General features: G+C 37.7%; 1 long non-coding RNA gene across 4 annotated transcripts in view; it reads left to right on the top strand.

The window, feature by feature from the left end:
• Window positions 1-13,924, top strand: part of LOC138899410 (uncharacterized) — a 303,148-nt gene that overhangs the window by 278,921 nt on the left and 10,303 nt on the right. The window contains exon 3 of one of the 4 annotated variants that reach the window (XR_011410983.1): window positions 4,221-4,255. The exons of the other annotated variants lie outside the window; for them this stretch is intronic. This is a non-coding gene — a long non-coding RNA (uncharacterized lncRNA). Of the gene's footprint in view, window positions 1-4,220; window positions 4,256-13,924 lie in introns of those variants that run through there. 4 annotated transcript variants of the gene reach the window in all.

The raw sequence follows: 13,924 nt of genomic DNA, 5'->3' as shown, positions 1-13,924 counted from the left end.
TGAATTACCTAGATTCTAGGGATAGACTCCAACGTCTGTTCAAAACTAAAATTCAGTTTGATTAGACTTCTAGAAGTCTGAAAAGTTGTCGTTACCCATTAATTACCTCTCTTTAAATTGATCAGCATTATTTCTTTCTTCACTCCATCTTTTTCAAGTCGTCAAATACTCTCCATCTTCCTTCATCTTCCAAACACAACCCAATTTTCATCTCTTCCATACCCAAGCACAGAAATGGCTAACACTCCTAAAAACCCTTCATCACCACCACAAGAAACCACTTCCACATCTACTGTCACTCCTTCCAACACCCCAACCTCTAAGAAAAGAGTAAATATGCTTGCTCGCAAGGTTGTTACGGGGAGAGAACAAATCAAGAAAATAAATAAAAAATTGAAAGCATGTAGGGAAGAAGAACCCCAGAAATCTGATGAATCATTCAAATCTGCTACTAAGGGGGAAGAAACTGTTTCTTCTGAAACTGAGCAGGTAGCTTCTGGCCCTATATTTACTCCTGAAACAATTTCTGAAGTTACTACAAAATTGGAGAACATGTTTGTACTAGTAGGGTCTATAGCAGGCGTTGAAATTACTGAATCTGGAGGAGTTGGTGGTAAAAATAAAAAAAGGAAAGAAAAAGAGAGCAAGGGTGTTTGAAGTGCTGTGAAGGGAAAGGGTAAAAGAGTGGCTAATTCTTCACCCACTCCTGTGAGTTTAACCAAAGACACAGGTGCAATTGTTGTTTGGGGAGAAAAATCTACTGGAGTAGAGGAGAGTGTAAAGAAAATAGGGGGAAGTGGGTCTGGCGAAGCCACTGAAGGGCTGGTTCAACTTGAAAAAAATATAGATGAACCTGTTTCATCTGTAGAGAAAACCCTAGCAGACCTACTGAAGAAAGTGACTGAGAGCTATGATCCATGAAGAAAGGAACTTCCAAAGCTAAAACCTCTGGCACTACTAGGGCTAACAAGAAAAGGAATGTTGCCCCTTCTGCTACTGTTAAAATTCCTCCCATAAGAGGAAGAGCCACAAAAAGCCAGCTAAAGCAGAATGAGGCAGATTTCCAGAAAGTCTTAGAAGAAAGCAAAAGAAAAGCGGTTGCTAAGGGAAAGAAGAAGATGGATGAGCCTGTTGAGGCTGTTGATATTGATGAGATGGACCTGGTCCTTCGAGATGAAGAAGAGATTGAAGAAGTGGAGGTTCTGACTCCAAAACCCAAGAAAGCCAAGACTTCCACTAAGAAGTCTATTTTTGAGTCTAAGTCTGCTGAACCATCCGCCCTGGAAAAAAGAACCAGGTCTGCTATGAAGTCAAAACAAGTGAAAATTGTTGAGGAAGAAGAATGGAGTGGAGAGGAAGAGGAAGGTGATTCTGACACTGAGAAAGACAAGATGGCCAAGTTTGGCAAGAGGACAATTCTAAAGGGTAAACTGCTCAGGGATTTGGAGGAGGAAGGAATAGTGCTGCTTTTGGAAAAATTGGAGTTGTAAGGCTGGAAGGACATGGTCCTTCAAATGGATGGTAGGTTGGCCAGGAATGAGATTGTTGAGTTTATGGCAAATGTTGAGGTGAAGAATGGAAGGGTTACCAGCTTGGTGAACGGGGTGCAAATCTCTTTCAATGTGAAGGAGTTGGGAGATATTCTAGGTGTACCTGCTGAGGGATACAATGACTACACAAAGCTTAAATGGCCAAGCCTAGAAAACCTTCCTACTGCCCTGTCCATTACCAGAAAATTCAGTGACAATGTGGAGGAATCGTAGACAAGAAGGTAAAATTTAAGACAAGAAGGTAAACTTTCAAGGACGTATGACGTGTAATACTTTTGGGAGATCTAGAGTTCATAAGTAGAATCGTAGGCTCTTTGCACTTAACATAAAATAAAATATAAAAAAAGCTCGGTGCATTAAACTCCCGCTATGCGTGGGATCGGAGGAAAGTCGGATCACAATTGGTTTATTGCACGCAGTCTTACCCTACATTTCTGCAAGAGGATGTTCACTACTAGAAATTCGGGAAACAACGTCCAAAAAAACCGACCAAAGTTGGTCGGTAATGGCCAATAACAGTCCAAAACGCGACCATTAACGTGTGGTCGGTATTTTGAAGGTCGAAAGAGCAGACCGACCAAAGTTGGTCGAAAATTACCGACCAACTTTGGTCGGTCAATTAAATTCAAAAAATAGTTGGTCGGTATTTTAATTATATAATTAAAAAAATACACTATCTGGGAATCGAATCGGGGTCTGTACTGTGGCAGAATACTATTCTATCACTAGACCATTGGTGCATTTTGCTTTAAGATTGTCTTTTATTTTATTTATACTCTTTAGTTATATTTTTGCACGAAAATAACCGACCAAATTAGTTGGTCGGTTTTATTAAAAAATAAAATTACCGACCGAATTCGGTCGATTTTTTAAAATGACCGGCCGAATTAATCGATCGATTTCGGTCGATTTTTTAATATTAATTTTAATTTATTTTAAATGAAAAACCGATCAAAGTTGGTCGGTTTCTTGAAAAATAAATTTTGCGGGACTCAAAAATAGATTCCCGTATTTTTTGCGCCAAAGAAAATCGACCAAAGTTGGTCAGTTTCGTAAAAATAAATTAAAAAATAAAATATTTTGAAAAACCGACCAACTTTGGTCGGTTTTTTGGCCGGTGACTGATCAAAGTTGGTCGGTCGATCGTGGTCGATTTTTGTCGAATTTCTAGTAGTGGTTTCTACAACTCGAATCTGTGACCTCTTTGTTACATGACAACAATATTACTAGCTACGCCAAAACTCCTTTCCTTTGCGCTTAACATCATCATTGCAAATTCATTTTACATGTTTAATTATTATCCATGCGGGAATATAATTAGGACCCGTTTGGCCATAGATTTTGCCAAAATAAACTTTGTCACACCTCTTTTTGTCCCAAAAGATATATGTGTTATGGATAGTTGTGGGTTAAGGGGTTTTTTCAATTAAAGTGACAAATTTGAATATGGATTATTTTATTTACAGAGTCGACACTTGAAATTGATTTTTTGGGTGTTCCAAGTCACCTTTTATTTGAATCCCTAGTCAAAGGAAGGTTTGACTCTATTATTATTGGTCTGCAAAAATAAAGTCCGGGTAAGAAATTCTGTTGACCGGGGAGAAGGTGTAAGATATTCCCCGAGTCCCGTGGTTCTAGCACGGTCGCTTTATTGACTACAACTTGGCTTGAATTAATTTTAGATAAACTGTGATTTATTGGTTTTCATGTTTTATCTGTCCGCTTTTATATTAAAATATGGAATTATCTTTGAAACTAATCGCGTGTGTGAATCCGTTTTGTTTATTGTGCCAAAATCATGTCAGGTGTACGTGCACGCAATTAATAGCATTTTTATTATATTTAAGGTTGTTTCGCCCAAAGTTGCGCGAACGCATACCTTGATTTTAGTTTTGGGAATCGTAATTATGTCACGCGAACGTATACATAATCACGATGATTCAATTAATTATGAGTACGCCTAAAGCTTCTAGCGCATTCATGATTAGTTTCTTTCCTAAGTTTGAGATTATTGTGAAGGCCATGAATTACGGAATTACTTGTGGAAGAAGTGTATGATTTTAGATATTTGAATAAATAAACCATCATATACCAATACCCTACAACCCAACAATTGAAGCCCAAACTCATTAGGGTCCAAATATTCTCAACTTTAAAGCAAGTTTGAATACAATATTTCTAAAAATATGATTAAGCATATAGCATTTAAGGACTAACTTACATTATTATTTATAAAGTTTAAAGGCAAATAAATAAAATCACATGAAATAAGATAAAAAGAACAGAGAGAAGAATAAACCTTTAATGAAACATTTTCAATTAAATGAGTCTCCAAGAACATGTACAATAACTCAGACGAACGTCGAACAAGTATAAACGACGAATAACATCAAACCTAGTGAACGGAGCTCCAACGGAATCCTCGACCTCGACTATTGACTCCACTTTTTGGCGTGTAAAAAAGGATGTTATGAAGTATTTTTGTTGGGTTTTGGGTGATGACTTGCTGGATTGTTTGAAAGAAAGACGAAGAAAGAATAACGCGAGTAGAAATTCCCTTAGCGTCGAAGAAGAAAAAATAATTTCTTCTCAATTCTCTCCTCCTTTTTTTTTTCTCCTTCTCCCTCTTTTCTCCTCACATTTCTCTTCTATTTATAGGGAAAAAATCAGAATTTTTTCAGATTTATTATTTTTTTATTTTTTAATTAAAAAGAATTCCCACTTCTCAGTTTTCTTCTTTTTTAAAAAAAATAATTCCCCACTTTCCTTTACTTTTATTTTTTAATTTCTCACTTTTTAATTTTTTTTTTATTTTCCACTTATTTTATTTTTCTTTTTTTAATTTTCCACTTATTTTACTTTTCTTTTTTTTAATTTCCACTTATCTTACTTTTCTATTTTTTAATTTCTACTTTCTTTTACTTTTTTAAAGATAATTTCAGCTACCTTTACTTTTATTTTTTAATTCCAACTTTCTTTTACTTTTCATTTTTAAAAATTTTTCACATTCTTTTACTTTTAATTTTTTAATTTTTCACTTTCTTTTACTTTTAAAAAAAATAATTTCCACCTACTTTTACTTTTAATTTTTTATTCCATTCTTTTAATTTTTCTATTATTTTATTCCCATCCAAAAATTAAAAAAAATATTTAATGTTTTCAGTTTTGTTTAATTTATATTATTTTAAAATAAAGATAAAAAATAAAAATAATACTAATAGTAATAATTTGACCTTTTAAATTATTTTTAATTCTTACCCTATATATAAAAAATGTAGCAAAGCTAAAAAAAAATACACACACACACACACACACACACACACACACACACATATATATATATATATATATATATATATATATATATATTTCTATAATTTCTAAAAATATTTACATAGTAGAAGGTGGTAAAAATTCAAATATAGTATAAAATTAGGTGCTCACAAACTTGGGTTTTATTTGGCAAACACATGTTTGGCCATAGATTTTGCATACATTTTGGCCAAATCCTAAATCTCAAATCCCAAAACCAGCTCAATAGCTGATTTTGGGCCAAAATATCACTATTATATTTTTTTAAAATTGCCCCAAACTTTTGTATTTTATAAAAGAGCCCACCATTTATTATTTTGTAACGATGTTGTTTCGTCTTCTCGGTCATCTGACAGTGTATCATGTAGTTCATTATAAAAATTATAATTTTGTATCAAATTTATTTATGTTCAGGACTATGGTTTGCGATAATATAATGAATGTTATTGATAATGGTATTGTTGGGTATTTGTGATAGTTTTTAGAACTTGTGGGTATAAGTCATATTTCGTGTTTTTCCAAACCAAACTTCACCCAAAACAGATGTCCAAACACATTTTCATCTTCAAACAAAACTTCACCCAAATTAAAATTTTCAGAATAAATTTAAAAATTTATGCCCAAACGCTAGCTTAGAAGTTCATCAAAGTTCAAATTTGTAATGCCTGTCATTCATATTCTCAGAAATTAGAAGTTACTTTTTAGTATTGTTTGAATAACGTTTTAACCAAACTTATACGCAAATCATTATAAAACCTTTGTTGACTTCTGTAGAATAAGAGACTACCTAATATATGGAAAAATATATTTTTCTATTTTTAACGAAGACGACCCAATTCGTCGTGTTTTTTTATTGTTCTACTAGCATCTTGCCTAACGCATAGTTAAGTGCTGACTATTCGAATAAAAATATGTTGACGACGCGTTTACTTTCTTTTTGGTATTTTTTTTAGTAATTAATCCTTTTCTAAATTATTAAAATTATTATAATCAAATAAGTTATGTGTGCTCTTCTTTTTGGTATTTCTTTTAGGTATTGCACGTTTTTTTGTTTTGTCTAATTGTTCTCTCATATTCACTACTTCATTAAGCGAATATGCGATAGCCATGTGGGAGAAGTTTCGCCAAATTTAGTATTCACAAATTTAAACTTGTTCGCACACCGCTATCATCCAGGACCTCGTTGTTATAGATGAATGGGGAACTATTATCTGATCCTTCTGAATTGGTTATGCAGTTGACCTTGTAGCTTTTGACCGGATGTGTATAAGGGTGAGAATCGGTCGATTCGGTTCAGTTGTGAATGTTATCAGTTCGGTATATTAGTTATCAATTTATAAACATGCTAAATTGATAATTGAACTGATAAGATATCGATTATCGGGTATCGATTAGTTGGTTGTTGATCCTTATCGGTTCGGTTAACGGTTTACCCGATAAGAATAAAAATCATTAAAAAGAATTTTATGTTTTTATTATAGAAATCGTGATTAAGAGAAAGGAACTGAATTTTTGTTCTTAAGAAAAGAGGGATGAAGTTTCAACTTTAGAAAAGAAAACTTTCTTCCCAACGAATGATCTCAATTTTCAAAGTTATAAATTAGAAGGAGTAAGGAATAAGATATTCAACAATCTAATCTTATTAACTATCTCACTGAGAGCGGGCATAATTCACAGAAAAATAATAAAATCCTAATCTTCTAAACGCTAAAGAATCAGTGCAACAAAAGAAACAATAGAAAAACACAATATCTAAACAATTAATTCTTTGAAGTTAAAAACTGAAGATTGAGAAATTCAAAAAAGTTTAAAACTTACTCTAGGGATTATGGTCTAAAGATGAAGAGTAACTACTGAGAGAATTGAGAGAATGATAGAATGAAGCCATAAGGTGGCTTTATGTGTTTAGGGGGTAAAATTATAATTTTGATAAAACTTATTGGGCTATCGGTTAAATTGTTAATAAAATTGGGCAAACCGAGACCCGAACCAATAACCTAATAGTCAAACAACATTAAATCGTTACCGAACTATTTACGCAATAACCCGATATCGGTAACACAATAGCATTGTAAAAGTTTTTTTCTACTTGTAAAAAATTCTAGTTACTTTTTATAAATAGAAAAACTTAGCTAAACCGAGTAAATATTATCCTAATTTTATATCTATAGGAAAATCCCTTACTTTTGCAAAAACAGAAATTGGTTTGTAAAAGCTTTTTTCTACTCTTTAGATCAAATGCCACCAACGAAAAGTGTGCTTTTGCAAAAACTCAAAACAGTTTTCTGTTTGAACCAAACACCAACGTTTCTCATAAGTCCCCCACCCCACACGACCCCACCCCACCCAAAAAAAAAAAACATTTGAATTCTGGTTAGTGATTTTCTTGAAAAGAGTCTTTATTCTCTGAATGGTATAGCAGTGGTAAAGTTTCATACAAACATCAGTATAATATATAGTGACAGAGTAGTAAGAAGTAACCATCTACCTGAAGTGGTATGTTTTCGATTTTAGTAATTTTACTAACTTGGACGACAACATTATTTTAGTCTGTCAACTTTAAAAAAGTTAATTTTAAAAAGTGTCTTGTTTTTAAGTCAAAATATTTGATCATTTGGCAAATTGTATTGAGAAAAGAAGAAAATAAACTTAATCCTAAATTTCAGACAAGTGCAATTAAGCACCAGAAATATGCATCCTTTTACGAGGGATCTAGTTTTGTACTCCATTAAAAATATTATTTTGGTTAAACCGCCTTTTTACCATAGACCTATAAATATAACACAAAAGAAATCCCCCCCCCCCCCCTCCCCCTTCATATTATAAGTGGATATAAGAGATCATTTCCTCTTATTTTTGTTTTTAAAAGCTTTTCTTGGATTGTTTTGCGTCAAAATTTTCTAGTCCGAATATGAAATATAATTATTAGAGTTCATGTTACCTTAAAGTTTTAAAGGAAGTTGGCATGTTGTTTACCCGAAAAATGGATAGAGTTGAATTTATATGCAGTTTCGAGGATATGTGGCATAACTTGACACAAAATGTAAGGATCAATAGAAATGTAAATATAGATTAGAGAGAATCCGAAATAGGTAAGGTTGTCAGGAACAAAGAATCTTAGGATTCAACAAATAGAATCAATGTAAGAAATATGAATGAACAATTCTTTACTGTAGAAGAATATAATACTTTTATTACAATGTAAGCCTGAAAACTTGTCCTACAGAAATAGTAACCAAACCCTTTTATAGTGGAGGGATTTGGCTCTAAGCATAATAAAATAAACATTCAGTGGGAGACCCATGATAAGTCAGCTTTTTCATAATTTCTGCCAAGATTCTCTCTAGTGGGATTGCAACGGCTTTTGTCTGTGAGCTCGATCTTGCTTAGAACCCTCGATTTTGGTTTGAGCTTGATTTCGGCTCGAACTCATGATCTTGGTTCGAGCTGGCTCGAGCCCTCGAATTGATTCGAGGTCAATGTCGGTTGGTCTCTGGATTATCAGCATGGTAGATTTTGATTCGAGCTTGGTAATGATATCGAACTTGACACGGATCGGCCTCCCCGGGTTCGAGGATAGTTTGCTCCACCTTCGAGATCTCACTTTGATAAATCATCATTTGAACTCGATCGGACGTGCTAAGGCCGAAACCTATTTCGACCGTATACAGATAGTCCCCTCGTTTCTCAGAAATAATGTGGCGAGAAACGATATGATTGTTTAACAGCTCGATCGGATTATATCCTGTCGTTTCTATCGGGTTCGACCATGATACATCTGGTAGTTGTCCCGTCGGTTTAGTCTTTCAAGGCATTTAACGCATGTCAGGTGGTGGTAGGCCACTGTTGATATTGAACCGCCATCGCTTGGACTTATAAATAACCCTTTCTTTTATCTTTTACTATTTTTACATCTTCTATCTTCTAAATTTTCCAAGTTCTTCTTCGTACTCTCCATCTTACCAGTAAATATGTGATTTCTTTCTGCAAAAATCCCTCTTCAATTCTACCAAATCTTTGTCCCTTTCTTCTACTCCCCACCTTTGAATTCTAAAATGGCGAAAACATCGCAAACCATTCCTCAGAAAGAGAAAGCTTCATCTTCATAGTGTGCCACCGATGAGACACCGGCAGAACCACGGCCTAAAGAGTGTATTCCCGGGGCGTGTGTCCTTACTTCAAATTTTAAGTTCGATAAAGATTCATCGGTCCCTGGCCGGTGTGAGCCTGTATTGAAGTACATGTGTTCGGTAACCGAAAAGCACCTCGAACAGCTAAAGAAAGATTGCAATTGGGGTGAGAAAGAAATAATAATTCCTACGCCCGACGAAGATATCACTTCTTACATGAATGGGTTTTTGAATGTGTATACTTACCCTTTCACTTTGGGTCCCTTTGATTCCCTTATTATTGACTTCTGTCGACAATACCAAGCAACTCTAGGCCAGATCCATCCTTCTTTGTGGCGGATCGTTATCCTGATCCGATATTTTGTGAGCAAAATCGAGGGGATGTCGTTCACCCTCGATCATCTTATCCGATTGTACCGTCCTCGACTTTTTCGAGGTGGGTCAATAAAACTCCAGCATCGGGCTACCAAGGCTCTGTTCTCAAGTATTGACGAGGACAGGGACCGGGGTTGGATGGGCAAGTTCGTTCGAGTAAGGACTTCGGACCTGATCCTGACTGAAAAGATGCCCTTTCCCGAGGAGTGGAATATGAAACGTAAGTGTGATCTTGCTGTTACTTCTATTTTCTTCTTTTATTTATTCTCTCATCGACACTCCCCCTTCTCCCCCTTTTTTTTGATGTAGCGGTTCACTGGATGCCCGGAGCAATCCCCGATCTCAAGAACTGGGTACGAGCCCTTATTTCGACCTCTACATACGCCGAGCACTCATGGCGTGATTTGTCAAAGGGTCGGTGGGAGGCCAAAAATCACGGTAAGCTCATTTCTCGGACTCTTTGATGATCTGAACGAGGTGGTTTTCAAAATATTTTATTAAGGTTTTCCATATGCAGGTTTGGGTAAAGGCGCAGTTTTGAGGCCCTTGTCCAACGAGGAGGAAATTTCGGCCTCTGTCCCAAAGCCGGTGAAGGAAAATAAAAGGAAAAGAGCCTCGGTTCCCGAAGATCCAAAATCGAAGAAGAGGATGGCTCGTAAGCCGAACAAGAATGTCATCCCTTTGACCATGGAATCCGTTCTGCGTCTAAGGGATGAAGATAAAGAAGCAGAAGAAGAGAACGATGAGTCCGCACTAGCGGTCCGAATGAAGAGAACCACCGATGCATCGCCGGCTGGATCGATAATGCTCCATGAGGCTCTGCCTTGAACTGAAGGTATATCGGAGAAGGATTCGGGTAGAGTCCCCGAACTATCGGATATCGAAGACGCATCTCATTGGAGTAAACCGGCAGGGGATATGACCGTAGAGGTCCTCGAACCCCTTCGAATCGAGGAGCACGCTCCAGGCGATTCATTTGGGGCAGCAACAATCGAGGATTCGCCTACCTTTCCCGTTTTTTTCGCAGGGGTGATTCGGGAAGCTCAAGCTCTGGGAGCCCTCGATCTAGACATGCCTCACGATGAAGAAGATCCCTTTCGTGACCTGTTTACTGGCATTGAGGACATTGCCGGTGCTGGTGATGAATCGAATCTTTTTCACGGATTGCGGCAAGCTTTGAATCAGGTGAGCTTTTAAAATTATTTTGTCGGTACTATCTTTATGTTCGTTTTTTGTTAACTCCGCTTCTTGTTTCTTTGTAGGCAGCGGCAATTCATCGAGAACAATGTTCTCGATCCCATAATGAGCTGCATCGATACGCGACCGACCTTCAACGGGCCATTGACAAGAGGAACTCTCTTAGAATGGCAGAGAGAAGATGAAATAAAAGACCTCCGAGCTGAGAGAAGATGATGGCAGAGAGAAGATGATTTAAACTGGCAGAGAGAGGATGATTTAAACAACTGGATCAAACTGGATCAAATTTAGGCTTATTAGTTATCAATGGTTCGATCTTGAAGAAACATAGCCTGTAGGCGTAATGGTCGAGTGAGTGTTTGCTCGAACTCAAAATAAAAATAGCCCGTAGGCTTAATAGAGTGAGCGATTCAAACTCGAAGTAGTGTCATCCGTAGGCGTAATGGTCGAGTGAGTGTTAGCTCGAACTCAAAATAAAAGTAGCCCGTAGGCTTAATGGTCGAGTGAGTGTGCTCGAACTCGAAATAAAAATAGCCCATAGGCTTAGTCAAGTGAATGATTCAAACTCAAAGTAGTGTAGCCCATAGGCGTAATGGTCGAGTGAGTGTTACCTCGAACTCGAATAAAAGTAGCCCGTAGGCCTAATGGGCGAGTGAGTGTGCTCGAACTCGAAATAAGAAGAGCCCGTAGGCTTAGTCGAGTGAGTGATTCAAACTCGAAGTAGTGTAGCCCGTAGGCGTAATGGTCGAGTGAGTGTTAGCTCGAACTCAAAATAAAAGTAGCCCGTAGGCTTAATGGTCGAGTGAGTGTGCTCGAACTAGAAATAAAAAGAGCCCATAGGCTTAGTCGTGTGAGTGATTCAAACTCGAAGTAGTGTAGCCCGTAGGCGTAATGGTCGAGTGAGTGTTAGCTCGAACTCAAAATAAAAGTAGCATGTAGGCTTAATGATCGAGTGAGTGTGCTCGAACTCGAAATAAAAAGAGTCCGTAGGCTTAGTCGAGTGAGTGATTCAAACTCGAAGTAGTGTAGCCCGTAGGCGTAATGGTCGAGTGAGTGTTAGCTCGAACTCGAAATAAAAGTAGCCCGTAGGCTTAATGGTCGAGTGAGTGTGCTCGAACTCGAAATAAAAAGAGCCCGTAGGCTTAGTCGAGTGAATGATTCAAACTCGAAGTAGTGTAGCCCGTAGGCGTAATGGTCGAGTTTATTTTTTGATTGCATAATAAATCTCAAAATAGAGGAATTTTCCTTGGATATAATAAGTCGATAAAGAAGAGAACTTTCTTCGCACGTTATTACACGCCTGGGTTTAGGCCAATCTATATGAGCATGGTTCGCTTCGACCATTTGGCTCTTACAATATTTCCTATTGGAACCCTGTTGTTGTGATATAACTTCCTTGTAGGCTCAGATATTTTTGTAAATGTTGTACGATCAACGGTTGCCTCATTAAAAACCTTGCCGAAAAACCCATGTGGGATAAAATCGGTCTAAGGGAAAAAGAGTGCAACACGTGCTTTCAAGCGAGAGAGCCATCTTAGCCCTTGTTCGGACTTCTGCAGGGGTCAGTTTTGAGATATAAACAAATATGGAAAGGTTGTACTTTAGCAATAGTACTGTTTTAGATGTGATACATTCCAGCTACTTGATAGCTGTTTGCCGTTTATAATGCCGAGCATGTACGATCCCTTTCTGATGTTCTCGAGCACCTGATATGGTCCTTCCCAATTCGGTCCTAGTTTTCCTTCATTCGGATTTCGGGTATTGATGGTAATTTTTCTTAACACTAAGTCCCCAGGCTTGAAATGGCGGAGCTTGGTTCTTCGGTTATAATATCTTTCGATTCGCTGATTTTGGGCGGCCAATTGGAAGAGAGCATCTTCTTGTCTTTCGTCTGGTAGTTCGAGGCTGGTATTTATGGCCTCGTTATTTGATTCTTCCATCGCGAATCGAAATCTGGCACTGGGTTCACCAACTTCGACTGGTATCAATGCTTCGGACCCATATACTAAGGAGAATGGGGTCGCCCCCGTACTGGATTTTGACGTCGTCCGATATGCCCAAAGGACTTCGGGCAGGATTTCTCTCCATTTCCCTTTAGCGTCGTTCAACCTCTTCTTTAAGTTTTGAATGACAGTTTTGTTTGTTGATTCGGCCTATCCATTCCCACTGGGGTGGTATGGCATCGATAGTATCCTTCTTATCTTGTGGTCTTCGAGGAATCTCGTTACTTTGCTGCCAACGAATTATTTTCCGTTGTCACACACTATTTCGGCGGGTATCCCGAATCGGCAGATGATATGATCCCAAATAAAGTCTATAACTTCTTTCTCTCTTATTTTTTCGAACGCCTACGCTTCAACCCATATAGAAAAATAGTCAGTCATAAATAAAATGAATTTGGCTTTACCTGGGGTCGATGGCAGAGGGCCGACGATATTCATTCCCCACTTCATGAACGGCCATGGGGATAGGACCGAGTGGAGTTGCTCTCTGGGGATCATCGGTGCAAACCTTTGACATTTGTCACACTTACGAACAAATTCCTTCGCATCTTTGCCCATATCGATCCAATAATGCCCTGCTCTGATTATTTTTCAAACTAATGTATCGACTCCAGAGTGATACCCGCAAGTACCCTCGTGCACTTCCCGTAGGATATAATCGGTATCTCCCGGACCCAAGAATACTGCCAACGGTCCATCGAACGTTCTTCGGTACAGCGTTCTGTACGAAGCCAACATGAATCGAGCAGCTTTAGTCCGTAGGGTTCGGGAATCTTTAGGGTCCGATGGGAGTTTTCCGCTCTTCAAGTATTCAATATACTTGTTTCTCCAATCCCAGGTTAAGCTTGTAGAATTTATTTCGGCGTGACCTTCTTCGATTACCGATCTCGAAAGTTGAACAACATTCCCCAAGCCCGAGTCATCTACCTCGACCGACGACCCCAAATTCGCAAGCGCGTTGGCCTCATTATTTTATTCCCGTGGTACATGCCGTAAAGTCCATTGTTTGAAATGGTGCAAAGTGACAAGCATTTTATCTAAATAACTTTGCATTCTACCTTTTCAAACTTCGAAGGTTTTGTTTACTTGACTCAGCACCAGCAAGGAGTTGCAATTGGTTTTAATGACTTCTGCTCCCAAGTTTCTAGCTAGCTCGAGATCTGCAATCATGGCCTTATACTCGGCCTCGTTGTTAGTCAACTTGATAGTTTTAATAGATTACCTAATAGTGCTACCCGTGGGTGATTTCAAAACTATGCCCAGCCCGGACCCTTTAATGTTCGAAGCCCCGTCCGTAAAAAGGATCCATAACCCTGATGATGTACCTGATTTCAACAGTTCTTTTTCGACTTCGGCT

The sequence above is a fragment of the Nicotiana tomentosiformis genome, chromosome 9 (assembly GCF_000390325.3).
Source record: "Nicotiana tomentosiformis chromosome 9, ASM39032v3, whole genome shotgun sequence".
In the NCBI taxonomy this organism is placed as follows: Eukaryota; Viridiplantae; Streptophyta; class Magnoliopsida; order Solanales; family Solanaceae; genus Nicotiana; species Nicotiana tomentosiformis.
Note: the sequence above shows the minus strand (reverse complement) of the source record. Positions and strands in the feature narration are given on the sequence as shown.